The following is a 25,108-nucleotide window of genomic DNA, read 5'->3' as shown; positions in this document are numbered from 1 at the left end:
AACTCCTACTCAGGATTCTACTAGACAAAGTGACACAAATCCCTTACTTTTAAAACTGTTGAAGTTTAGTGCTCTTGCTGGTATTTAATTGGTTTCGTCTGCCAGTATCTTTTATCATTGAAAATCAAGCATCAACAGCTACTCCCACAGAATACCTCAGAATCCATTCTTTCTCTTTTGCTGCCTTTTGTAGAAGAAACCCCACTCTTTTTGATATTTGAAGTGAGTCCCCCAAACTGGAATGGTACTTCTTCTCTTTCGCCTTAGAGACTCAAAAGGCCAAAATGGCACAGTGTCAGTTGCTTTAGCTTGGAAATGAGATGTCTCCCAAAGGTCCTTGTATGGATGGCTTGATTCCCAGAGTAGCACCACTGGGGGTGCTGGAGCCTTTGAGAATTGAGGCATAGCAAGAAGTCTTCAGGTGATTGAGGGCACTGCTCATGAAGGACACAGTGTGACCATAGACCCTTCTTCTTTCTCTCTTTGCTTCCTGGCCATGAAGTGACCAGTTTTACTCTACTATGTGCTCATGCCAAGCTGTGTTACCTTGATATGGGCCCAAAAGCAAAGGAGCCATTCAATCCATTCAGTCATGTACTAGAACCTCCAAACTTGTGAGTCTAAGTCAGCCTTTTCACTATATATGTTGATTTGGCACAAGTATTTGATTTAGTAATGGAAATCTAACACAGTAGACTTGATTTGAATTTAAATAGGACAACTTATGTCTCTAATCTTAGCAGAACTGAAAGTATAAAAACAGGAGAAAAAAATAAATGTGATAGGAATAAGAAGTATAGGTAGCAGGGATCACCTTCTGTTCCTGGATCTGTATGTTCTAACTGTAGGAGGAATGAGGTCATCTATTGCTTGAAGATTGAAGGCAAACTATGCTGCATCTCTAGGGTAGGTTCCCACCTCTACAGGTGTTAATATTCATTTGATGCTAGGATAAAGTGCTGTAATTGAGTCTTTACTAATAAATAGTATTAGAAGCAATAAGTAACTATGTGGCAAAAAGGAAACTACATATTTCTTATCGATTCTCTCAGGATAAACTTCAAATGAATCACTTTTAAAAGTAAATATACATGTATTAAAGTAGTAATGATAGTGAAAATTTTCATAACCTGAGAGTAGGGGAAATTTTCCTAACCACAGTTTCTATTCCTTTTGAAGTAATTAAATAAAAGATGGTGCTATAGTTTCAATATGAGGTGTCACCCAAAAGCTCATGTGTGAGACAATGCAAGAATGATCAGAGGTGAAATGAGTAGCTTATGAGAGTTTTAGCCTAATCAGTGGGTGATAACTGATATAGATTAACTGGGTGGTAACTTTAGGCAAGCAGGATGTATTAGTAAGGTTCTCTAGAGGAACAGAATCCACAGGAAGTATCATTATAAAAAGGGGACTTATTAGGTTGGCTTACATGACCAGAGCTGGATAGTCCACAATGGCTGTCTGCAGGCTGGAGAGCTGGAAGAACCAGGAGCTTCACAGTCCAAGAAACTGTTGGATCAACTGTGCTACCCTAGCCTGAAAAGGAAGGCTTCTGGAGATTCCCTGTCAGAGTCTCTCTTGGAAGAACGAAGAAGCTAGAGTGTGATATCCTCAGACAACCCTTGTTCAAGAATGATGGAGCTTGCATCTGCTGCTGCTTCCTTCTTCCTCCAATTTTTATTCCATCCAAGCCATCATCCTATTGGACGGTGCTGCCCAAGCTTAGGGAGGGTCTATTCAGTTGGCTATCCTAAATGCCAATCATTCCTAGACATACCCTCACTGACCCACCCACAGACCTCTTAATCCTTGGCATCTCTTAATCCAATCAAGTTGACAATTCAAATGGACCATTTCACAAGGTGTAGCTGGAGGACTTAGGAGTACCATTGGGTTTATATTTTGTCCCTGGCATCTTCATCTTTCTCTCTGCTTCTTGGCTGCCAGGTTCTGAACGACTCTCCTCTGCCATGCCCTTCCACCATGATGTTCTGCCTCACCTGAGGCCCAGAGCTTGGAGTCTGGCGACCATGAACAGAACTCCTGAAACTGCTACCCCAAATAGACTTTTCCTCCTCCAAGTTCTCTTTTGGTTACAGCCACACAGACCTGACAAAACAATTGGGTAAGTCTGAAAACACAGAACATGAGGAAGACATTCACAAAAATTAGATAACAACAAAAAAAGTTAAGAAGTGGCAAGGTCAAAAATATGTTTTAATATTATATATGCATGAATTTAGAATTCACAATGAATAAAGATAACCTACAAATTAAAATTCACAAATAACTGAATTTAAACATATACCAAGAAAAATCCAGTTACAAAGAATATAAAAAGGAATGCCAAATTTTATGGTATTCCTAAAAGCCAAAAATGGGATATTTATGAAAAAAATAATTAATAATTGATAGAACCACTGCATCTCATATTCATAAAAAGTCCATTTTATATTGGCACAAAACCAACAAAGTTTCACTGGTCAGTAATGGATCTCTCTAGTGAGCAAAGTAATCACTCTGAAAATTAGTAATTAAAGCAACAGAACTATGCATTTATTCTGCCTTTCCTATATGTTGTGCCCCTAGCCTAAATTCGTGTATTGAAATGCCAACACTTGTATGTTGTAACTATTATCTGGATAAGGTCTTTCAGAGGTAATTAATGTTAAGTGAAGTAATAAAGTTTGGACCCTAACCCAATAAGACTGATAGAGGGAGAAATCAAGCATTTGTGCACACAGAAAAATCCATGTAAGACCACAATGAGAAGAAGACCATGGACAAGCCAAAGAGAGAAGCCTCAGAATAAACCAACCACCCTGATACCCTGTGTTGAACTTCCATCTTCCAGAATCTTGAAAACAGAAAAGTACTGCTATTTAATTCCCCCGGTCTGTGGTAATTTGTGACAGCCCTAGCAAACTCATACACTATGCAAATTATATTTTAGCCTAACAAAATACCTCATGTGGAACCATTCTTCTTTATTTAAAAAATTATGGCCAATAAATGTAAAAGGATTTATTACAATGATATCTCATTTTGCAACTCTTCATTACAAAATAGATCTATCATAAATGAATGTGAAAACCATTAGTTGAAAGAGTGACAGTAATATTTATAAAGAAGGGACCAGTTTGATAGCTCCTGATCCTAATGGTTATGATTAGCATACCTAAAAATAAATAGACATTATGTGCCCACATAAAGTAATAAAATAGGAAATGTACATGAAATGACGTTGCTTATACAAATTAAGCATAAATATGATTTAGTACTACTTTACCCTTGCTCCCCCAAAAAATACAAGTTTCAAAGACACAAGTATAAAACACCAAGAGAAATCAGTCAGTCAAATAGCATAACATGGTACATTCTATAGGATAAATTCTAATTATAAAATTCAATATTCTACAAGGGGAAAACACATGTAGTGTATAGATACTATTTGAATATTATTTAATTTAAAAAATAGATTATGTAAACTTATTACTTGCCACAATTGGGAAAATTTAGGTATTGTTAAGAAATTACTGTTCAGTATAGTCATTATAATAATGTTGACTATGTAAAAACAAAAGTCCTTATCAAGTTATAGATGCTTATGAATAAGTATGAGAGAGAGAATATAATTTCTGTTATTAGCTTTAAAATAATATACACACAAAAGGGAATGATGATTGGATTAAACAATGACACAAGTTTGGCAATATATTGAAAATCATTGAAGCTGGGTGTAGAGCATGTAGAATTTTATATTCATCTATTTTTGCTTATTTTGGACAATTTTCTTTTAATATCTTTAAAAAGTATTTCTACATTTATAGTTTTTGATTCATGTTCTGTGGTTTCAATGCTGCTAGTAGTTCAAGGATGAAGAAGTAAGCTAAAGGTAATTTCTTTAGTCTGAAAGTATAACTAAGGCCAAGAATCAAAGCTCAAGAAAAACATCAAAAATAGGAACAGTGCTTCTTTAATGCATGGCTATGTCTTCCCAAGGGAAACCCAGAGGATGGCATCAGATTTCATACTATGAGTAAGTGCTGCCAAACTGCATTTAACACATCAAGGGAAGGCACCACTGTTTATGAAAATAAAGTGCAGTAACATATCTGTCTAAACCCCCGAGGCTAATCCTCTCTATTACCTTATCTGAAATTTCTTTTTTTTTGTTGTTTAGTTTAGTATTCATTCATTGTTTTTTTCTTTTTAATTAAGACAAACAAAACAAATGTTTTAGTTCTAATTTAAAAATAAAATCATTTATTGGGAATTTCAAACAAAAAAACATGATGACTATGTATTCATTCTCTCACCCTGATCTAAAGGAAGCTATAATTGTTGATCTATATTTTTCCTCACAAGGCATATTTAATAATGAAGGAAGTTGAAAGAGTACAATTTAATGAAAAGATATCTGCTTCCTTAAATATTCTGGTTAATAAAAATTCCCAAAAGTATGATTGGGGCTTTAGCTCATAATCTGATCAGAGCAGTACATTACATTCCTCAGGTATAATTTCTAATATTTAGTCCCATGATTTCAGATGTGTATCTGAATACACTGTATTCTTCCTCTTGCAAAACTAACATATTTAGAACTGATAGATTCCTTTGGTTCAAGTGAACTAAAGATAAAATTGAAAAAGTTGGGTGTAGTTATTATAGGTTAATTATTATTATCTCTCATTAAAGAGTCAAATTATCCTTTGTGAAAATTTCACTGACTTAGTAAAACTTTGCCTTCGATGCATAAACTAAAACATATTAAATTTATAATAATATAATTAGGATGGACAACTTTGTTAGCCTTTTAAAATTAGTATTATGCCAGGTGTGGTGGCACATCCCTGAATTCCTAGTATTTTTGGAGGCTGAGGCACAAGGATTTTGAGTTCAAACCCAGCCTCAAAAAAAGTGAGGCACTAGGCAACTCAGTGAGTCCCCGTCTCTAAATAAAATTCAAAATAAGGTTGGGGATGTGGCTCAGTGGTTAAGTGCCCCTGAATTCAACCCCCAGTACCAGTAAGTAAGTGAGTGAGTAAGTAAGTAAGTAAATAAATAAATAAATAAATAGAGACTTATGACACTGTTATTTTTCTCTTGCTTACTTATTGAAATAATCTTTCTAAGTTCTTAAGGAATCCCCCAAGGAACAACAACAACAACAAACTACAGAACAGAACTTGGTTTGGAGAAAACAATTAAGAATGGGGGTTTTGGGGTTGGGGTTGTGGCTCAGTGGCAGAGTGCTTGCCTAGCAGATGTGAGGCACTAGGTTTGATCTTCAGCATTGCATAAAAAATAAACAAATAAAGTCATGCCATCCATCTATAACTACAAAAATAAAGCTGAAAAAAAAAATAAGTGTTTGGAAAATTCCAGGTAGATAAGACAAAAGACAACAGGGAATACAAAACCAAGTTTCCCTTTTATTTCCTATTTATCTATTTTTAAAATTAATAAATGATACATTTATTTTATAATTTAGTTCTAGGAAAAGGTTTCTTTTCTCTGGAGAACTGGTGTTTCTACATTTCAAAGCATAGAGTAATTAAAAGGAATTATAGTAACTTCTCACAAAGTTGACATTGTAGTCAGAAAGAACAGTTAAAAACAAGTGTAGACTTTTAATATCCACCACAACTTTGTGAAAATGTGTTTTTGTTAATCCTCCTGTTAAAACAAAAGAAGACTGAGACCCACATTATGAAGTGACTTACCTAAGATCACACAGCTGTAAGTGCCAGAGTCCTCGTTTCAAGCCGTGGACTTCCGTGGGTGCCCTGACCATGTGGGTACACAGCCACTGTTATTCATTTTCATATTGGCTTCCATGAAGCTCAGAAACAAACATGCAGCGTAATCTTGTAATCTTATCACATTATCTTTCCATTCACAAAGTTCATTATTTCTATTTATATGTTTTATAGTTTGTGACACACACACAATGCTATCCACTTCTGTTATGGAGGAAAATAGCACCTTATAAAATGATATTTTTTCTTGATTTTTATGAAATAAATGCTCAACATTGTAAGTAAAATAGTGAGAAGTTAATAGAGGCTCTGAGGAGAAATGATAACAAGATGTTTCTTGGAAGTAAGGAATGTTGCTAATGCAGATTAATAGGTACAGGGAAGACTGAAAGACAAGTGGACGGGCAGGATTGGGAGCTGCAGACATTATTTCAGGTTAGCCAATAGTGATGATTTGGTATAGTGAGAGTGGCTGGTATGAGCCACTCTTCCAGGAGGGACAAAGTTGGAGAATGACATAGTGTCCTGAAAGATAATTAGATAAAGTGTAAATAAAGCAAAAAAGAAGAAATAAATGAATGAATGTCACACTCAGTAGAGAGATAACACATAGAGGGTCCTTCTTTGTGTAGGACCATATTGATTTTTAGATTTGTTCAGCAATTCCTCTTTCCCTTTTTTTATCACATATACACACAATCTTTTAGTACTATAGAAATTATCTACAATTTTTTTAAATTCCTTGCAATGGCAGATAAGACAGAAAAGGGTAAAACACCAAACCATTTTCAGAAAAGTACTATATAAACTATTGAAAAATATCAAAGAGGTTAATGTCCATTAAAGTGGATGAATATAAATAATTTATCAGAACATAATACCTGTGAAAACTGTAGCAAGTTAAAGGTAGGAATGTTATCTCTAGCTTTCATAAAAAGCATTGCTATTTGTTTTCAGTGTAATTCTAAGAAAGAGGGCATCATTTGAATAGAGATGGTTACAGGAGATAGTCTGCAACTTTAGAATAGAGCAAAGAAATAAACAGAGGTATCAATACAAGAAGCTTAACGGATGATTCCTTGAAATTATTCTAGAACTGGACATGCAAAGAGAGCTCTAAAATCGATTTATAGGAGATGTGAATGAGCAAGATCCAAGAGAGAGGATAATGCAAATGTATTTTATCATGGGACTTAATCAGCTGTTTTATCTCAATCCCATACGCCCCGTTTGATTATGTTGACAAGTGAAAAGCACATTCATCTAAATTTTAAAGTATTTAGACATTAACCAACATAATATGAATCATCTAAATTTTACATTGCAAATAAAAATTAGTTCAACCATTTAAATTGAGGCAATAAGAGATGACATTAAATTATTCAATGACAAATAACTCTATCCAGCTAAATGTCATATGCATTTTAAAGAAATTTACTTGTCAGAAAGATAGCTAACTGCTGAAATGATAAATAGTATGGTAAATGCAGAAAAAGGTCAATTACTAACCCGCTATTTTTGAAAGCAATGTCTTCTGGCATTTATTATATTATAGTTGTATCATTCTCTCTTATTTATGGAACAAAGATGGGTAACTTTCATGACATATTCATGTCTCATTCAGACTACATCGAAATTATGTTTAAAATTTTACATTTAAAGAAATCACAACATAGTTCTAATCAAATCCTTTTCTTTGCAATGGTGGCATAGATTAAAGGATGTTAAATATATTTGGAAAAGAAGAAAAATAGTAACAGTAAAATTTGTGACCCAGAATTTAACTTAGCAAATAGGGAGCTCACTGGAATAATATATGGTCGGGTCTCTCTTGAACATGTTTCACAAATGTCAAACTATTTTTGAATCCACTTAAATGAGTTCAGGTTGTAACTAGGACAACCAATTTGAAAAGCTAGTCAAGAGATACAAGAATAGCTATGATATTTTAGTGAATTGGAGTAAGTCTGTATGATGGACAATTTTAGTGAGAAGAAAATAACAAGGTTCTCATTTTACAGTTCTTTGGTTGTCAACGGAATTATTTGTGGTAGACTAATAACTCCTCTCAAAAGTTTCATACCCTCACTCTGGAGCCTATTTATATATGAATATGTGTCCCAGGGGGCTTTGCAAAAGTGTGATTAAGATTGTGAAATCTGAGATGGGTTGATAATCCTGGATTGTTCGGGTAGTCCTGATCTAATTATAGGAGTCCTTGATTATGGAGAACTTCCCTATACTGCAATTAGAGAGGAATTGGCAAATGAATAAGACATGGAAGAAAATACTGCAGTAAGACAGATTGCATGTCCTGCTGTTGGTTTAGCTATGTAGGGAGTCCCATGCAGCTGTCCCCACATATCATGGCTTTGCTTTCTGTGATGGAAGTTACCTGCCATAAGAAATTATTTACATTTATCTTCACTCTTTTGAGAGAGGCATCATATTCATGTAAATTTTTTACAGTTTATTTTTATAATCATTCTGTTTTACTAGGGACAGTTGTTAATCTCTAACCCTATTTAATTCACAAATTAAACTTGATCATGGGGATGGAGTTGCAGGAAAAATAGTATAAACCAAGTTGGGGAGTATCTGAGGTTTCAGGCAGCCTCTGGAAGTCAGAGAACATATTCCCTGTGGATCTGGGGACTACCATGTGAGTTGCAGAGCAGAAGCTGCCAGAAGTTCAGAATGGGACCCAGCTGAGAGCCAGCAAGGACATACACATGACCTCAGCCACATGATGCTGAGATCTGTTCACAACCACAATGAGTCTGGAAACAGAATCTCTCCCAGTGCCTTTGGAGAGGAACACATCTTTGCTGGAACTTGAATTTCTGCCTCAGGAGACAGGAGCAGAGAAACTTGTGCGACACACTAGATTCTGACCTTACAGAACTGTGAGAAATAATTGTGTTATTTTAAGACATAAAATATGTTGCAAATCTCTTATAGTACCAAGAGAAAAACTAAAACGGTCTTCTTCAGCTTTTCTTACATAAATTCACATTTTTGTGGCTAAAGTTTTAAGAGGGTGTTGGTGCATGTTATGATCTGGAGTTATTTGGTGTAAAATGCCCTCTATTTAACTACTGATATAACTTGGTTTCATAGGGCTTAAAGCACAATAGAATGGAGGTAAAAGTTTAAAAGCTATGAAAAAGGAAATTTGAATGGCTGTACTACAACTTGTTAGTTCTAGTAACTTAATTCTATTGCACAAATTCCCAATCTTCAATTTACCCATTTATCTCTAGGTATAATATTCACAACAAATTGTGGGAGTCTGAGCTAAAGTAGCTGAACACATTATTTGACATACATGCTACTTAGCATTAAATGTCAATTTTCTCATCATCTGCACTCCTTGGACGAATTCATGTATCTTTTACCTGCCTCATAATTTCTAATGACTTCTTTGGGTTAAAAGAACAATTAATTCATTAATTTGTTTCTTTAAAATTTATGACTTATTAATAAAATTGTCTTTTTAAAAAAACTGACACATAAACAGAAATTATATTGCTATCGTATGCATTTTTGCAGATTTATGTGAAAAGCTTAGATTTTTTTCTGGGCATGTTTTGAACTGAAAATAAAAGAAGTTAACCACAGACCACTGCAGGGAGGTAATGCCTCACACAGTTCTACAGTAATTTCCTGGGGCAACCACATATGTTTCTGGAGAATTTAGCCTATTGAGGTAAAAAGGGAGAAGAGAATGCTGGAGGGTGAAATTGAGAAAAAAAAATCATGCAGGAGTAAACTCTATTTCCTTAGTAATTTTTCCCCCAAGGTTATCCCTTTCTGAAATTACATATTTTGTTTCCTATACTGACCCTATTTTCTCAATTAATAAAGGGGAACTATATAATAACTTAAGATTTGTAAAAATTTTAGGCTATTTATTTCGTATTTGTTCTCTTATGAATAAAGAGAATACTTTTTTCAATCTCCCTGATGTATTTATAGTGCCTATGACATGAGAGAAATATTGCAGATGCTCAATATATGGTTTTATTATTTATTAATAGTAAATTCATAAATAAATTCATTTTTTTATTCTTAAGAGCAGAAAAATGGAAACAGAAATGTTTTTATTTGCATTTGGGAATGTGAACACAATTTAAGTGCATAGATTTCTTATCAGTTTTCAATAGTCTTTATTTGGTTTGTTTTAGTTTCTACTTTGTTATTTCTTAATCAAACAGTAATTATTTTACCTTACATTTTAATAAGTAGAAAAGAAATTCAGAATGTAACTTCTGTCTTCAGTTAAATAAATACCCACTTCAAGAACTAAACTGAGTTGGCCTGAAGTTTTAGGTACTGGGGCCACAGAGTAGCAGATTCTCCATCAGTCTTAGGCCACATGTGTCACAGACAGAGAGCCACTTATTCATTATATAACATGTATAAGAAATAAATGATGTTGCTGTTATTACTAAGCCATTGAGACTTGGGAGCTGTTTATTATCACAGCATAAGTTAGCCTGTCCAGACTGGGATGGATATTAGAATAAGAATTGTGTTCCCACCCTAACACTCGAAACCTGTGGCCTCAAACTTAGTGATTGAGAAGTGGTGTCTCGAAAATGGTCAGAAGTTTGCACAGTAGCAAAACTATCTGTGAGACGGTGTGAAGATAGATGTGAGGAATACTGTGGATCACATGGACATGGGTGGCCTTGGCAACTTGGGCTGCCTTTGTCAAGGTTTCATATGAGAAAGATGAGCTCAAAGAAGAGTTGGCTGGGACAAGAGAGGGGAGAGAGAGAGAGGGGGGGGGGGAGAAAGGCTTTGCAAACCTGAAAAGGGCAACTTCTTCAGGACTTCAAATTATAGGACACCAATTTGAGAAGGTGGCTGAGAGATGAAAGTCAATTAATCCTATCCTAGCAACATGAATCAAGTCAAATTTATGGTTGTCACACGTTGTTAATGTCTCTTTAAGGATTAATGTAGTGTGTAGCAAATTCTTTCAGGCTGTAAGTGGTCCTTTAGTTTCTCAATCTTCTGTATGGCTTTGCCACACACAGTTGTACCTGCTGTGGACTGAATTCTGTCCCCCCCAATTTATATGTTGAAACTATAACCCTAAGTGTTGGAAGTCTTTGGATTTAAAACCTTACAGAGACATTTAGGTTTAGGTACGATCATGAGGGTAGGGTCATGAGGTAGGCTCTCCTGAAGGGATTAATGACATGGTAGGAAGAAATTCCGGAGAGTCTCTCTTTGCCCTTCCTTTCCTCTCCAAAGGACACAGCAAGGAGGACATCTGTGAGCTAGAAAGACTACTCTTATCAGATCTTTTCTATGCTGGTGTCCTGACCTTGGACTTCAACTTCAGCACTGTGGAAAAAAGTTTTAAGCTGTTGTTTTAAGCTGTTGCGCCTCTGGTACTCTATTACGGTAGCCAGAGCACACTGAAATAGATTGACACAGATTACACAGATTTTATGTTTTCATATAACCAAACATTTTATATTCACTTACACTCTGTCTCTTATACCGTATGTGTTAGCTTGCTGCTGCCTTAACAAAGCACAACAAAATTGGTTGACTTAAAACACAACAAGTGTATTTTCTTCTGGGCTGGAAGTTCCATACCAAGGTGTCAGCAGGTCGGGTTCCTCCTGAGGGCTGTGAGTGGCAGTCTGCTCCAGCCTCTCCCTTAGACACTGATAGTTGGTTGGAAATCTCTGGCTTTCTTTGATTTCACCCATTCTCTGCCCTTTGGTTCACCCCGAGTTCCCTTTTTGGTGTCAGTCTCCGTGCCTAGCATATATAGGTGGCTTGTGAGGGCATAGATGTGTCTGTGAAATCTATTTTGAAAGTTGTAGAAAATAATGCAGAGTCTGTAATTTTCACTCAGTTTTCTTTCCCCAATGATCAAATGTCATATAACCTTAGTTCAATCATGGAATCCTGGAAACTGCCATTGAAGCAATACAATAAACCAAACTGCAGATTATATTCAAATTTCATTTACTCTTTTTTTTTTTAGGGGATGGGTACCAGAGATTGAACTCGTGTGCACTGGGCCACATCCCTAGCCCTATTTTGTATTTTATTTAGAAACAGGGTCTCACCGAGTTGTTTAGCACCTTGCTTTTACTGAGGCTGGCTTTGAACTTGTAATTCTCCTGTCTCAGCCTCCTGAGCCACTGGGATTTACAGATGTCTATCACTTTGCCCAGCTCAATTACTCTTCTTACAATGCATTCTTTGGGTGAGTATGTGTGAGTAATATTCTACGAAACATTATTACATGTCTAAATTTGTATAACCAATACCACATTCAGGATGAGGAACTGTTCTAACACATGAGAGAGGCTTCTCTCATGTGTCTTATAATCATACATAAACCCAGAAATTGCAGATTTGTTCTCCATAATTATGACTTTTGTCATTTCAAAATGTTACGTTTCAGGATCTAACAGTATGTCACTCATTGAGATTGTTTTTTTTTTTTTTTGCTGTTGTTGTTCAAAGCACAGCCTTTGAGATCCATACAATTTTTTTCATTTGTGAATATTTTTTATTGCTGAGTAATATTTCATTATACAAATGAACTGCATTTTATCTACTCACTAATCTATGATCCATTTGAGTTGATTAATTTTTGCTACTGATTTTCTGTTTAAAACTTTCTTATTTCTCCTCTATCTTGCTTCTTCCTTTCTTCTCCTTAGTTGGGTTTTCCTTCCTCCTCTTTTTTTCTGGTTTGTGAACGTAATAAGAGTTTAGATACTTGATTTTGATAGTGTTCTAATTTTTCAGTATAAACATTTTGTTCTCTGTTTCTCAGCACTGAATCAGCTGCATTCTACATGTTTGGTATTGTATATTCATTTTCTCTCACCTTCCCTTCCAACCGCTATTCTGCCTCCCTCCCATTTCCCCCCTACCTTGTATTTATTCTTGGATCTTAAACATCTAACAGAGAGAAATCCTAACTGGCCAGATAGCCAGTAAACATGCATGCTAGCAATTCTGAAAACATCATCATTTTCATTTTCCAGAAAGTTTAACTCATTTTTTCTGTAAACTCAAAAATTCCTTAGAGGATTTAATCATGTAGACATGGCAGTTTACAAGCAGATGAATTCATATCATATTTAAGCTATGGACCCACAATTTTCAGGCAAAACAGTTTATATAGCAGCTTGATTTTTAAAAATCCTCTTTTACTTTGATTTTTTTCTTTTTTTCTTTTTTTTTGGTCTTAGATGAGTTTAGCCAAAATAACATCAACAAAAACATAAAGAGTCAAATATTTAAAATTAGGCATGCCAATCAAACAAAGACAATAAACTAGGTACACAGAACCAGGAAAAAGGCCATAAGATGTTACCATGAAGTCAATAATGTTAGAAATATACTTTTCAAAAAATGAAATGACCATAGAAACTCCTGCTAAAGCCATCCATGGGAATTATAGGAACAGTTTACCTTGCTGAGTTTGAATACCTTGCTGAGTTTGAATTAAATTCTGTCCAACACTGTCTTCCAGACCCATTTTTTTTTTCAGATTCTAGTGCATAATGTGATCAGAGAGTATTGCAATAGAAAGACATCTTTCTTGAATGTAGGAGGATAATTAAACATGGACCATGTTTTCAGGCTGCACCCAAGTGGAAGAGACATTGAGATTCTCATTGCTGCTTCACATTCACAGCACACAAACACAAGTGCACCCAAAGCACAGACACAGACATGAAACCGCACACAATGACCAGCAAGTATTTAATCAGCTTAATGGTACCAGCTTCAACTGGCAAAGTCTCAAATGGGGGTGAAAGGGAGTTTCACATGCAAATTGATTTACCCAAATGCTGATTCCTTGCATTAGTGGAGACTACTTGGGCAGCCCACACTGCTCCCAATGAAGGTTCCCAGCAACAAAGGGTTCCCAGCAGCTTCTAGAGACAGTCTAGAGATTTCCCATTGTGAGGTTGAATTATGACAAGCAACAGTCCTTCTAGGTGCCCCACCAAAAATTATTATCAGACTACAGGATGCTCACTCTTGGGCAGCTCAGTTAGGTAAAGAGACAAGGTGACTTCACTCCAAAGTTGGTGAAGGTGATTAGGGGGCACTCTTGCTCAAATTCCCTAAATGAGCTAAGAGGTTGATTTAAGGGCAGTTTAAATAGGAGCTGGATGATCACTTATCCTGTAGGTCTTTTCTCACCGGTTGAGATTTGTGGTCAAAAGACCCAGGGTCTGTAGAACACTGAGTGAACTGTGTGTAGAGTATGGATTCATGTTCCACACTTAATGTATGTTGTAAAAAAAAAAAAAAAAAGGAGAAACTGGGAGGGGCTTAGGAAAAGAGGTAATGGTACTTTGTGCTTATTTTCTTCTATAAATATTAAAAAAGTGCTCTAAAAATAAGTTCCATTACAAAAATACTTTGACTCAAGCTCAGATAGAGTGTGATCAATGGAAGTTGAAAGGTCTTGGGAGAGGAAGAGGATAGAGAAGAGATTATTGGCATCCATGAATACAAGCACAATCAGCAAGGAGGAAAGCAGTAACCTAAAGTATGGACTTTCACCCTATATGCTTATGGTTTCTAAGATGTTAAGTGTTCTGCTGGAGAGATACAAGGAAAACAAATGACGCTTCATTGAGCATCATCTAATTTGGTTGGGAACAACATTTACAGTGAACTTCAGGTTTGTGTAGCATCACTTCTCTTAATATAATTTTGCCAACAAATACCCTCCAAGCACCTTTTAGGGCCTCCTTAGTCAGTTGGTATTATTAAATATTCATTGATTCTCATCTGCTCAAGGACTTTCTGTTTTATCTAAGTAACTTTAAGAAAGAAATATATTTTTTTCTTAATTCTAAGATTATTTCACTATTTGGAAGCCATTGGAGATAATATTTGCCTTCTGTTTCTAAGCATGAGTAGGTGAGGACCGTAATCCAAGGGCTCACACCTGAAACAGACCCCTAGCACTGCGGACCTCACTGTGACGGCCCAGTGATACCACCCAGGAGATTCGTCAAAGGCTCCAGCCTGGTTCCCACTTCTAAGAAGGCTGGTTTCTTTGGTCTGGAGCACAGAGACATAGACAGCATACAGATCTGCTGTTGTTATTGATGGGGACATTGTTTTCTGTTTTGGTTGCTTTTTTTTGTGTGTGATAGAATCTTACTATATTGTCCAGTGTGACCTCCAACTCATGATTCTCCTGCCCCAGATTCCCAGTAACTGGGATAACAGGAATGTGCCATTGAACTCAGATGCTGGATTTAAATGTGCAGTTCAACTTGAGAAGCTAGAAGATCTTTCATCAAGTTGACAGGCATCTTTAATTCTGGGTAATTTGTTAATTTATATTTAGTCAGTCTCCTTTTCCTCTTGCTATCATTTTGTCTTTGTCTCTCTCTCTGTCACAAGTGCACATACACACACACACACAATCTAATTACACTTCCATTGAATTTTTTCCCTTGCTCTCTCATTTTGTGCTTAAGAGTACAAGTTTTGAAGTCAGAAAGGCCTGGCTTAAAACTGTGACTGCCTGTCTGAGTGCACAGACCGTACAATACCAAGAAGGAACTTTAATCTAAGCAGTTACTTTGGGTGACAACAGTGTATCAATATAGATTTGTCATTTGCAACGAAAAACCAAAAGTACCACTCTTATAAAGGAAATTGATGATGGACAAGGATATTGATAATCGGGGAAAATTGTTAGTGCATAAGTGGGAGCAAAAGGTATGTGAGAAATCTCTGTGTTTGTCTTTCAATTTTGCACTGAACCTAAAACAGCTATAAAATAACTGTAGTCTTTAAAAAACAAACACACAAAAAATGTTAACTAATTGGTGTGGGCGGGGCATACTCAACTGCTCCAAGTCTCTCTTTCTTTGTTTAAAAATTTTAGGGAAAATTCAGGTAATAATACCTACCTTATTAGGGCCCACTGAGATGATATGATTAGGGCTGTGTTTAGCAGCCAAAACACTTTTAGCAAAGATGGCTAAACATCTTGGCTGGGAGTCAAACACAGCTGGGAGTCACACACTGTGTGATTTTTGTACAGTAAAATCTTTTCCCTCCGAGTCCTCAAAAGTACAATAAAGTGTTGGGTTGTTTTCAGACAGTTCAATGAAATCCTGTGATTAAGTACTCAGTACCCTGCCTTGCAAGTAGTAACCTCTCAACAAATGGTGCCTGAGATGAGGAGGCTTTCTCATTTTGTTATTTCATCTCAGGGACTCTATCTTCAGGAAAGCCAGTTGGGTTTCACACAATGCAATTTACTCCCTTGGAGGAATGCATTTAATAGCCACAATCTCCCAGACATTTATTCTGTTTAAATTTATATTGAAAATTTTATCTGTTGGCATTTTTCTTACTTTTTTTTCTCTCTTTTCTCTAAGAACACACGTTTCTCTTTCGAATGTTAGGAGCACATGCAAAGGAAACCATGTATGTTATCGAGGTATTGATTACCCGGTGCACATTTATAATTCAGTTAACACTTAAGAGAGGATTTTGAGAAAAATTTATGTCTGGAAAAAAACACCATCTACAGAATACAATAATGTATAAATCAATCCATCAAACATTAAACATTAAAAACAGACCAAAAAAAAAAAAAAAACTATCCTCTCTAAGATTAAGAAAGTTCTTTTTTAATTTCTCTTTCTCTTTGCAGGTAGTTTCATGCCAGTGAGGGAAAATAGTTTGAGACAGCCATACTCTCAAAAATGTTTGATTTTAGAAACTTCTTTGAAAGGCCATATATTTACACTGGAACAGTTCTCACTGTATTTTTTAATATTTATTTTTTAGTTGTAGGCGGACACAATGTCTTTATTTCATTTTTATGTGGTGCTGCAGTTTGAACCCAATGCTTCACGTGTGCTAGGCAAACACTCTACCACTGAGCCACAACCCCAGCCCTTCACACTGTGTTTTAATGGACAAAAGAACATTACACATACAGGATAAATTATTTACTTCTGGACATGGCAAAATCTCACAATTGTCTCTATAATGGGAGAACATTCAACTAAAGTATTTGTAAAGATGTTATTTACATCAGGATATTACAGGATTGCATAGCATTTTTCTTAGCATTTATTATTGTTATTTTTTTTCAAGCAACACTATAAAGTATAAAACAAATATTTTAATTTTCCATATGCACTAAATAAAGTAAATGTTATTTGCTTTTATTCATGGACTTGCCATGGGGTTATGACTTGTAAACCCAAGGTAGGTTGAAAAATGCATTTAACACACTTATCAGCCCAGTACATGGTAGGGTATCAGTTGTTAATCCTTCTCAAGCCTGTTGCCCCCAAACCAGTAGTCTTCCTTTTGTAATTCCCCTGTATTCTGTTTTATATTCATTATAAAAAGCACTCATAAGGCCTGGCGTTGTAGCTCAGTGGTAGAGTGCTCGCCTAGCAAGTGTGAGGCACTGGGTTCCATCCTCAGCACCATATACAAAGAGAATAGACATATCATGTCCATCTACAACTAAAAATATTTTTAAAGACTTCAAAATTTAATCCAGTTATTAAATATATCCCATTAATTCTGAATAAGGGTCATTTTTTTTTAATGATCATTAGACAAAAGTCTCCTATATGCCACCAGATTGAATCTTTTCATGTTTTGAAGTGCATGTTATGAGGGTCTTCAATGCATCTCAGCATTTCTTTGGTGAGGGTCAATCCATGATGCCCCAACTGTAATAGCCAGGTAGCCTAATGTCTATTTTCCATAGCTTGCCACAGGCTCAAAGGAAGCAAGGCTCAGCCACCATGGCTGAAACCTCTGATACTATGAACTAAAATAAATGTTTTCTCTTTTTAACTTGTTTATCTCAGGTAGTTTGTCACAGCAAAAGAAACATTCCTAACACGCCTGTCTTTTCAGTTTCATACATTATAAAGAGTGAGTGAATCAACCCAAAGAGGGGCTTAAAGTGAGCTGCTTTTAGCTCACATGCTCACTATTTAATTCACTTGTACCAGGGAAGGATGTGGCTATTGTCAGTCTATGCCAAATGATGTGGCCGCATCAGAAGGGAAGGAAAGGATTCAAAAGAGGAAATAGAGTGGGAAAGGAAGCTGTGCAGGTGAATATGGCACACACCAATTATAATGCATGGCTCTTGTGCCTAATTTACACTTTTCTTTAGGCACCACTGCATGTTGTAGTCTTACCTGGGTAGACGTGGTGATTTAAAAGACTTCAGCAGATGTTTGCTGATGGTTACATATTGCTTTCTGGTAGATTTAATGGTCTCCTTATTTCTGTGGACTTCTTGGGGCTTCATGATCCAACATGGGTCCAGATTTATAGTTTTACTTTTATTTTATATTTATTTTCCACTTTTCTGCTAGTGGTCCTTGTCAAAGTTGTTTTCAAATGTCCTCAGAAAGCCAAGAAGGGGAATTATACAACCAGGGAGACAAGCAAGCATCATATTTATTTGAAGACTCTCAATTTTATCTAAACATTCATCCATATTTTATAATAAAAAATTTCCCATATAACTTTAAATACATTACAAATTTAGAATATTACTAAATTATGTTGTCATCCCAGGAAGAAGTTCTTTGATTTTCAGTAATTCAGGATCAATCGTGGTGGCTGAGAAAATGGGCTTTCAGAATCCTTTTTGGTTATAATCAGGATGTGTGTGTGTGTGTGTGTGTGTGTGTGTGTGTGTGTGTGTGTTTGGGAATGATAGACATGAGCATGAGGGGTTTTTTTTTAGTTTTTTTTTGTATATATTAGAAGGTATTAGATAGCATGGCTTCAGTAGTCCTCCATTTACACTGATGTCATTTAATCCGAGTGACTTGTCTATGCCTCAGTCTCTCAATAACAGAATTAATGATAAGGTCTACCTCATCTAAGTGGTGTGGAATAATTCATGTGCATTGCTTCGTGAGAGGATAAGTATCTAATACCTTTTAATTGTTCTCATTAAGTGGGCTGTTGACTCAAGTTCTTCACTCAGGATTTTCATGTTAAGAAGCTCAGATGTTGTTTGTTCTCTCTCAGATGGAGGCAATTAATTCATTTAGGCTCTCCAATGAGGCTCCATTAGAGTTTGAAGTCACCCAGAGAGAATATTTTATCAAGAACATGCGACCCTGACTGCGGAAGAGAGATCGAGGATAACAGGTGGAGAAGTTGGGGGTTGGGGTGCTGCACATTCATAAACAGTAGGTTTCCCCTTCCTTAAAAAGAACCACAGCCCATCTCTTTTGGCTCAATGTGAAGCAGGTAGAAGACAGGCCAGCAGATCCGGGGATCTCTGAAGAGGATGATCAGATAACTGAAGTTGGAACTCTGAATCTTTCTCTTTAGTGGACAGATGAGGACAGAGGCAATTTCCTCAGATTTCAGCTCTGTGCTAATTATCACTTTCAATGGGCCTGGAAAGATAAGCACTAGAAAATCAGAACAAAGGAGTGGGCAGTACAATTTCCAAGACAAAGAATTTGGTTGCTTTTGCTGTCCAAATAGACATCAGTTCGATTTTAAAGATATAAAGATTTTATTTAGTTTTTGTTCTAGATGCATCAGTTTCTCTTCTTTCTTGAAACACAAGAATAAGATTTCCCCTATCTCTTCTTTCCTGAAAATACTTTTTGGAAGTTTGGAGTGACCTCAACATTGCCAATCCAGTAATTAAATTCTTAGCCCAAACCTCATTGGATCTGTCAGTAATATCTGGTGTTCTTGGTCATTATTTTATTTTATTTTTTGTGAACACTTTTCTTCCTTGGCTCCGAGTTGCAGCCTCCTCTTGAGTGTTGTTTGATCTCAGTGTCTGTTCACTCTCTTCAGTGAATAACTTAAATCCTTACTCCTTCCAGTGGAAATGGCTCAGGACTCGTATAGGCCTCTTCTCTCTTCCATCTACACTCAATCTTCAGAGCCAGAGACAGGCACAGGTTCACTTACTTGATAACAGAATTCATTTATGTCTTCTTTGGGAAGAACCTGTATGAGAGCAAAGTTAAATCAGAAAAATGAGTTTGAAAGTTATTGAAATAGTCCAAACATTATATAGATTTCCTTATTTAATTCTAATAACTCTGTGGAAGGGTTATTATTTTTCAAGATTCATAGTTGAAGATATGTAGAATACATTGTCTTTTAAATGGCACTGACTTTTTTTGTTTAGAAATACAAAAGTTTTTTCCTTAAAGGTCTGTATAACATATAGTGAACCTCAGTCCGCTGAATAAAATCAACCTTTCAAAATAATTTTATAATGTCTAGATATTTCATTGTATCAAGGTATTCTTGCTACCATATATATTAAAAATTATCAATTAATAGAATATTTAGCAAACCATAAGTTTTGAAAGTGCACCAGTCCTTCAACAGAATGGGAATCCTATATTAAATAACATTAAATCTTCAGTTTCATTAATTCATTTTTTCATATACTGTATGCCTTATATGTACCATATTTATATTATATATGATATGTTGTTGAATGCATGATATCATACATGATATTTTGAAGAATATGTATAATATGTAAAACATATTAGAGAATTTTAACACATACTACCCACTGATTTAGAGAGGGAGAATGTGTACTTGATATCAACTTTCTGCATCTAAATGCCATCTTTATTTTTCAGTTAAGGAAACCAATTTTGATTGTCAAGAAAATAAATACTTCTACTTTTAAGTTACTCTATTTGGAATGCTGGTTACTTAGTTATTACATGTTTGCACTAAGTATTAATCACATATGGATAAACTTTTAGTAATACCAGAGAATTCAAGTAACACCACATTCTCAGCTAAAAACTATCTAGAGGCAACCTTACCACTAAAAGATAAGCATTAAGTTCAGTGTGCATGATACACCCAATAAATCCTGCTTTATATTTAAAGTTTTTCTAGTATACTCTTGTTTTTTAAAATGACAGTAGTTTTGTGAGCATACATATTGCCATAGTTTTCCTTGTACGTATAACAAATACAAAAGACAAATACCCTGGTAATTGTTTTTACAAAAAAGAGATTACACTATTTTTGCTACTCTGAGAAATTAATTTTCACTATACTTTATCTTAGTTATTTTCTCAGTCAATAATTACAAATTTACATTAATATTTAAATATAAGCATAACATATTCCATGGGCACTCAATTATTATTTTTTAATCTAATTTGTTTTTTAAAATTATTTTGGAGTACCAAAATTAGATACATAGTCATCCTGGACTGAGGAAATATTTATATACTTTGCTATATAAATGGTAACATACTTGATTTGGAATTACTGATCCAGACCACCTAAATATATTAATAATATGTGGAATATACTTCACATCACTGTAAAAATCCCAAAATATTAGAAATTCTTAAACACATAGAACTCTAAATTACTTAATTACTGGCTCAGAGAAATATATACAAATTGCTGTGATGAAAATAACAATAGCTATGAAGACAGAAACTATTATTATTGTAAATTAGATTTCCAGATGTGGAATTTCTGCGTCATTGAATATGCATTTTTCTTTAATTTTTAAATACCATAAATTCCTTTTTCAGAACATTGAAATTCATACTTCTGTCAAAAATGGGTTCATATGTTTTCTGTTTCTCATGGTTTCACCAGCCAAGTGTTTGGACAAATTTTGACTACCGTAGTTCTGTTCTATCTCCAGGATGAATCTGCTACTCAAAGGTTTCCATACGTAATGCTTCATAAATAATCTTGAAACCCAGAAGACTATTCAAAAGAAGTAACTCAGAGTGTGTAAAATAAGAAGTGTTACTCTGAATATTTAGAGTTGTTACAAAGTGCTTTCTTCTATTCATTTCTAATAATGAATAATCAGTTCATTTATTTTTCTAACCTTTTTGCTACCTTTTTAATGCTGCTGTTTGATAGTTGCCAAATTTAATTAAAAATATTAATTTATCATGGCAATATATAATATTTCCTTCGTATGGAAAATTACACAAAATTACATATAAGAGGTTGTGAGGGGAAAAGGGGGGCAAGGGAGAGAATTGAACAACAGCAGATGAGGTAGAGAGGGAAGATGGGAGGGGAGGGGAGGGGAGGGGGGATAGTAGGGGATAGGAAAGGCAGCAGAATACAACAGTCACTAATATGCCATTATGTAAAAATGTGAGTGTGTAACCGATGTGATTTTGCAATTTGTATTTGGGGTAAAACTGGGAGTTCATAACCCACTTGAGTCAAATGTATGAAAGATGATATGTCATGAGCTTTGTAATGTTTTGAACAACCAATAAAAAATATTTCCTATTTCCCTCTTTTATTTGTTTCATTTAGAAATTACTTTCCTTCCAAGTATATCTGAACTTTTGGTGTTTCCTACCATCTTCCTCGTATTCTCTCTATTAAGCATTTTTACCTACTGTTTTGTTGAACTAATAACACCTCCTTCATTCCTCTACTCATTTCTGTTTCAAGACAAATTGCTATAAGATGGGCAGTGCAGTCTGTACCACGTATTCTACTGAAATATCCCCAGGAATTTCCCTCTCCACCTGTCCTCACCATCTGCCTTCTTAAAATGCTCCCTTTATATCTTGTGTACCTAGAAGCTAGTCGTGCTTAGCAATTAGTGGACTCAAGAACCATTTGACAAATATGTGAATACAAACAATAGTTCTTTAAAGTTCTACGAAAGTTCTATAAAACTTTTTCAGAATCATTCAATATTAAAAGACAATCAGCAATTGTTTGGCAATAACAGGCTAATTTCAAAAAAGTTAAGCAGCATGAGAATGGGCATAAGATTCCAATGTGGCAGAATTTAGAATAAATTCTAGTTTTCTGGTTTGCAACCTATATCTCTATTTCATTTTATGAATTTTTAAAAGATAACCCTTTCCTTTATTCACTTTTGTAAGGTACTTTGTTAAATACCTTGCAAAAAAGCCATACTGAAACACACACACACACACACACACACACACACACACACACACACAGATAGCTGGCAGTGGGAAACAATGGCAATTATGCACTTAAAATTTTACATAAAATGTATAAATACACCAAAGCATGTTCATATGTAAGCACCCACTCTAATTTCTATTTCTTTTTACAACTACATACATGAGAAATCAATGGCAATAGCAAAGTTCTCTGAGCCAAAAGATGATGAATTTAGTATCAGTCTGCACATCTGGTTTCTAATGATAACAAATAGATTGACTCAATTTTCCTAAGAAAATGTATTTCTTTGAACACAATATAAGATTGCAAAGAAGTACTGTTTCTTTTCATGACTAGTACATGTCAATCATAATCAGTTCTTTGAATTATTTCAGAGAAGTTGAAATCCACCCAAACATGTTAATTTTTCCTCATTTCACAATGTTCCTGAAAAATGTGTGACAGTGGACACCACTGTGCTTGTTCCCCTTTGAGGGAGCACTGCAGCCTGTTAGCCATCCTCCCTTCTTGCTATTTCCTTATATTGGCAGAACAAAGTATTCCCATGCTGGTTTCTTCAAATGACTCTGTACATCTTTCTGCTCGACTGTAAAGCACTATAGCTAGTGTGCGTCAGGATTTTATTAAGAAACTGAATGTGGATCTGTGCCTGGTTTATACTTCACAGTCACAAGGGGTTCTGGCAAACCATCTTTTTGTAGCTGTGTTACTTACCTGGAGCATCACACCGTTTCTGAGATCACCAGGCTTTCAGAGAAAGCTCATCTTTTCAACTGACATTCTCTCTGCCTTTTCCACACCAGCATTTCTTGGATTACTTTTTTGATACATCGTGTATTAGCAATCTTTAAAAAGTCAAGAGATTATCAAGATCCATAGTGTCTTCTGTAAACCTAACGTAAACTTATTTGGACATAAAATTAATCTCCCCATTATCAGGGTATTCATAATCTTTATTCTATTTTGTCTGACTGTGTATTTGGGTCTCTGCAGAAATGTTAATATGTTTGATGATGATGTGCCACCCAATATGTAGCTGTGAATGCTATAATAATATGCAGTATTGGCATCATATTACCTTTCAAAACCATGAATGTTAAAACATATAAAGTTCAATACTTCTCTTAAGGGACTATAGATTATAAATATATACTGAGTTATAGCTATATTATACTAAACTGGAAAAATCACCATGGTATATTTGTTGCAAAAAATTTTTCAAGGTCTAATGCAATCCCATTTAAAATACATATATTTGTATGCAGAGGGACTATGTTTTCATTCACATATGAAGACAGACACAACTAGAAAGACATAGTCTATATGTACAGCCTATTTTATATGCCCCTTTGTTCCACCCTCCCTTCCCTTTTCAATTTTTCTGATTCCTTCCCTGATTTTTACTCTCTCCTTCCCCTTCAATCTGAATACAGACATGTAAAACATACACAATCATGAATATATATTTGGGGTTGCTAAAACAGGACCCTAGTAACCATTTTTTGCATTACTTTATTATTAGAACCCAAGAGTGTGTATGGCACTCACTTCCTGACTTTCCGTCCATGTTTCCATTAGTGTCCTAGAGAGGTGTTGATGTCCCCAACCCCAGCTGTGGATGTGTCTAGTTCTCCTCTCAGATCTGTCAGTGGTGGTGCATGTGTTTTGAAGCCATGTTAGGTGCAGAGACAGGATCTATTGTTGAATAGAGCTTTGTATTTCTGAGATTTCCCTTTTAGTCCCCATTCTGTATACTTTGCTTTTAATGAATAATAAGTTTTTACCCATATTGACTATTTTGGACTCTAAGTTGGACTATTTTGGACTCTAACCTAATAGTTTTTAGTATTTGATTTTAATATACCCTTGGTGCTTTTGAGTGTAGATTTTATATATTATTATTTTTATATGGTTGATCTAGAGATTATGATATGCTAAGTTAATATCACTTAATAATATAGAGTTTAGACTAAAGGGATATGGTGATGGGATGAGTGTATTTTACACATGGAATAGACTTGAAATTTGGAGTTCAGAAGGAGAACAGTAATGGGTAGAATGGCGATTCTTCAAGAGGTTTGTTCTAATTCCTGGAACCTGTGAAAGTTACCTTATTTGTAAGATGTAAGAGTTTTTCTCAGGTAAAAACAAATTCAAGATCTTAAAATGAAATGATCATCTGTAATTATTCAGGTAAATTTTCCTGTTTCCTTTAAGTTTATTAAAATGAATATGTCAATAAATGGACCATGGAACTGAACAGATACTTCTTAGAAGAAGATATATAATAGATCAACAAATATATTAAAAATGTTCAATATCTTTAGTAATTAGAGACATGCAAATCAAAACTTCTCTAATATTTTATTTCA

Source organism: Urocitellus parryii, chromosome 10 (genome assembly GCF_045843805.1).
Source record: "Urocitellus parryii isolate mUroPar1 chromosome 10, mUroPar1.hap1, whole genome shotgun sequence".
NCBI classification, from domain to species: Eukaryota; Metazoa; Chordata; class Mammalia; order Rodentia; family Sciuridae; genus Urocitellus; species Urocitellus parryii.
Note: the sequence above shows the minus strand (reverse complement) of the source record.